Raw genomic sequence first — 4,626 nt, forward strand, 5'->3', positions numbered from 1 at the left:
GCGCGCCCCGCGGCTAGGACCCGCCTCCCGGGGGCCAGAGCGACTCCGCCCGCCCGGGCCGCGTCCCTGCGCGCGGGGCGGCGGCGGCTCCGGGCAGGAGCCGGCGGAGCAGGTGGGGGCGGCGGCCCCGCCTCCGCGTCCCGGCAGCCCCAGAGCCGGCGGCCGGGGAGCGAGCCAGGCGCACCGAGCGCAGCCCGAGCGCAGCGGGGCCGCAGCGGCGCCGCCGGGAGCGCGGTGCTGCGGGACGGAGCCCGGAGCCCGGAGCCCGGAGCCCGGAGCCGGGGGCGGCGACGGCGGCGGGGACGTCGGCCGGAGCTCCAGCCCCGTCCGGCCCTGAGCACGGCCAGCGGCAGGTAGCGGCTCCGCGCACGGGTCCGGGTCCGTGCCCAAGGGTGGGGGACGGGCTGTAGCGGCGGCCGCTCGGGCTGTCCCGGGGCGGACTGGCCCCCGGCGGGGACAGGGGTGCTGCGCGCGTGCCCGTGCCCTGGACCCCCGCACGGGACGGCGTCCGGGCGCTGCGCCGCCCTAGCGCCTGCCAGGCCCGGCCGTAACGGGACCGCGGAGGGACCGAGGTCACTCTGGGGCTGCCCGGACCCGACTGTCCAGCGAGCAGCCCCTGGCGCCAAGGCCGCCCGGGCCTGATCCTTGGGAAGCTCGCCCTTTTTCCTTTCCCTGCTTCACCCCCAGAACAAAAGGCTGGGGTCTCGCTGAGGAGGGGGCTGTCGCGGGAAGAGCTGGGGCGGAGTAAAGAGCTAGCAAATTGCAGAGCTGGAGGTGGCTTTGGGGATGCAGAAGCAGCCTCCAAATAGGAAGCCAGTCCCGGAGATGTGAAGTGACTTGCCCAAGGTCACACAGCACGGAGCTAGAGCGCAGGTATCGGGACTCCCAGTGCTCATCTCCAAGCCCCTGAAGGTAGTAGTCTGACTGTGCTCCAGCGACTTAGATGTGGCCACAAATGGGCTGTAAAGTCCTTTGGAGGAGTCGGGGAGAAGGTGGCAGAGTCTGTCCTCCCTCTCCCCCAATACACACCGGAGGCGGCGGGGGCAGGGGTGGGATGGGGAGCAGGTTTGCGGGGGAGAGCGCTCGGGATCTTGCCCCGTGGGCGGGCAGGCGCTGGCTCGCAGGAACAGTGCCTTCTGAGCGTAGAGTGCCAGCCCCTGGGTGTGCTGCGGCGGGAGCGGGGGCGGCCTGGGGACCGAGTGTGCGCTGCTCCCTGGAAAGAAGTTCTGCAGGGAGAGGCTGGCCGGGGAGAGCTGTGCCCAGCGCGCTGGGACGCACCGGCAGCATCCTTGACGCCGGGGTATTTGGGGACGGGCTGCATTTGGAAGGAAAGTTAGTCTGAAGCAGGAAGTGGGCTGTCACTTCGCCTCTCTGAGACTCGGGTCATTGGCTGCAAAACGAGGGCTTTGTTCGGCGTGACCTGTGTGATTTAAAAAGTTCATACGCCTCTCCTCCTTTCCAGAATCTTTTCTCTCTTCAGAGGGAGGATTGGAAGTACATTTCGTGGGATCAGCTGTCGAAGTTATCACTGGGACTCCAGTCTTCCCTGAAACTTTTTTTATAGCTTTAGGCAGAGCTAATCATGGCAATCGAGGCTAGAGGAGGAGTTGCCTTTGGGCCTTGAATGACCTGGACAGGGCCTGAGGGAGGCTTAGGGGTGCTGGAAATGCTCCCCACCTTGACCTAAGTAATAGTTACACAGGTGTACATATTTAGAAATTTATGAAGTTATTCCCTTGAAATTTGTGCACTTGACCTATGTAAGTTGTACCTCAATAAAAAAGTAAATAAAACTTTAGTGCTAAAAATCCGCTCACTGTGGTAACACATAGATTAGTACAGTTTTCCAGCCAATGCATTTTAGAGATACATTTAAAAACCACAAAAACCAGATCAGGGGAGGAAAGGACATGGGAGCAAAAGAAAGTTGAGAAATAACTTGAAAGGAAATAAATATACACTGCAGAGGGCTTTACCAAATGACTTTACATGCATCACCTCATATGATTCACGACAGTTCTTTAAGGGAGATGTTGTTATTGTGCCTTTTTAATAGATGAGAAAATAAAAGGTCGCAGAGGTTAAATGCTTTACTCAGGGGAACCACGGTTAAAAACCTGGGTACACGGACTTCAAATTCTGTACAGGCAACTATAAACAGGCAGTTTTTGGCCGCCTGAAGGAGGGCAGAGCCATCAGGGTGACAGAGCCTGGAAGGCTGGCTTCCTGCCGTGCCTCCTTTTTGTTCCTTTCCAGGAGTCTCTGTTGTTTTCATATAATTGTGAATCTGAGATTATGTCACAGACTGCAGTTAGCCAGCAGCAGAAGGGATGGAGGAAGTATGTGTGTCTAAGAACGTACAGTTTTAGGAACAGGAGAAAGCCAGCTGGCCCAGCCTGGCAACACTCTTTTATAGGAGGTTTATTGTTCAGAAACCATATAGTACAGGTCGTGATTTGGCAGTCACTCAAGCACACACACAAAGAATAAATCGTATAACCTAGAAGAGATCTGAGAAACCAAAATGTTCACTAACTAGAGGAGAACATGTAAAATTTTCACCAGGGAGGAACAGTCAGTTTTCTTCCATGCTAGAATTTATAAATATATATTCATTAACACCTAAGTAAAAAAAAAAAAACCTACAAAAACAACTTGGCAGAAGGAAGGAAATTTGTTTTCTAGCAAATGTGTTATAAGTATACACTAAATTTGGTGCAGAAATATTTGAAACTTTAGAGTACAGTAACATTACATCTAGAGAGCCAGCTTGAGAAATTTGTCCTAATGTGTGGTCTTCTAGTGATTTTATACTTCTGCCTAAAAATCTGAACTTAGAGAAGTAGAAATATGTTTGTTTTACCAGCCAGTTTCATCTTCGCAGAGTTGAATGTGTGTCTTATTCTTGGAATGATAAAGTTTTGGTTTAAAGAACGTGGGTTAAGTGGGGCAACGAAAGAGGTGTCTCTGGGTGAATGTGCTCAGCTGGGTGCTGTGAAGCATGATGAAGCACCATGAAGTTATCTTTAGGCGAGTTTTGCCTTGTCACAGGAGTGTTCCTGCCATCTGGCTGCTGGAATATTTAGAAAGGAATCGTAATGTTTGACTGACTTTGCTGATAGCATGACAAAACAAACTTCGAGTGGGAGCTATTAAATGTGAGTTAGGGCTGGTGAGAAAATGATTAATTAATTCTTATTCAGCCACTGTGCAAAACCAAAGAGACATACAGTTCCCAGCTGATGCTGAGCAGGTGCAGGTGAGGCACATGGTGGTTTTCTCACCCGCTTCAGCCAGTGACGCACTTGAAACTCCCCCTTTGCAATTCTAGTTGGGTCTTTCCTTAGACTCTTGAAGCGGGAACCCGACCTGCCTTGCAGGAGGCGAATGGCGTAGGGAACTGCCGTGTTGAAGTGCCAGGGAGATAAAGTGAAGCAGGGCAAATGTGGCAGAAATGTGGGCGGGCATTGTGGGGGCCAGGCATTGTGGGGGCCAGGCATTGTGGAAGGGGATTTTCAGGTACATCTTGAAGGAATATTCATCCTGAGTGGGCGATGTATTCCGGCAAGACATTGTGTCTGAGGTGGTGGCATCCAGAAAAGAGTGCCAGGCCTGCCTAGGGACTGTCAGTTAGCTCCTGGGAGTGGCTAGGAGGAGACAGTAACCAGCCTCACGTCTTGAGCTTCTGAGGACGTGTGACCATCCTAGCGGACGTGTGTGGCAGAGCAAGGCACCCAGGCTGCCATCCATGGGGCCTTGAGAGCTGAAGGCTGACACCTACTGAACTCTTAGACTGCCGGGCTGGGCTAAGAGCTTCTGTGTATGGAATGATCACAACAGCCCTGGGAGGGAGCTGAGTCTTCCTACTCCCGTTATCAGATGGGACACAGAGGCCGAGGGCTGAACTGCTCTCAGAATGGTCATGTCACGTCCTACTAGGGTCTGCCATCGGCCCGCTCCTAACCCTGCGGTGCCTTTCACCTGTCTGACTTTCCGTTATTGCACCTGAGCTCGTGGAGGGCAGGTACTCTGTCCGCGTCATCTCTGTTCCTAGCACCTGCACGTGATGAGTACTGAATGAGTGAATGAATGAATACCTTTATATTCCAAGATCAAAAGTCAATTATTTTTGGATAACCCATCCTTTCGACTTTTACTATGTCATTCCCCTCTGTTGACGTGGATCATCAGGCATGATTGTATGGACAAGATGTGTAATCCTCACCTTTAAAGCCGAAGAATGCTAAGCTTGGCTTGTAAAATCAGAAGATCTCTGCTTCTTTTGGAAATTAAATATTAGTATTTCTTCTTTTGTATAACTTTTGTAATTCAGAATAATGGTTTGAATCTTGTGTTCATCACTTATATGTTGTATGATCTTGGACAAATTACTTAACCTCTCTGTGCCTCAATTTTCTCATCTGTAAAGTGGGCATAATCATAGTACTTATATTTAGGCTAAATAACTTGATATGTTCAGAGCTTAGGACAATACCTTATTCATAGCAGTGTTCAGTAAATTAGCTATTATTATTTTTATTATTATCTAATTCCTTAAAAAATTGTTTGCCTTAAATGTTCCCTGTTGCATCAAGCATTTGAGGAGTTTACAAAAATAGGTAGTAA

The 4,626-nt window shown here is 51.6% G+C and overlaps 1 protein-coding gene across 1 annotated transcript in view; it reads left to right on the forward strand.

Annotated features, from left to right (window-relative positions):
• The first annotated feature begins 214 nt into the window (after positions 1-214).
• WIPF3 (WAS/WASL interacting protein family member 3) overlaps positions 215-4,626 on the forward strand; it is a 90,731-nt gene continuing 86,319 nt past the window's right edge. Inside the window, exon 1 of the mRNA XM_044765385.2 lies at positions 215-353. The gene's annotated coding sequence lies outside the window, so the exon portion shown is untranslated. The remainder of the gene's footprint in view (positions 354-4,626) is intronic.

This window comes from Equus asinus, chromosome 1 (assembly GCF_041296235.1).
Source record: "Equus asinus isolate D_3611 breed Donkey chromosome 1, EquAss-T2T_v2, whole genome shotgun sequence".
NCBI classification, from domain to species: Eukaryota; Metazoa; Chordata; class Mammalia; order Perissodactyla; family Equidae; genus Equus; species Equus asinus.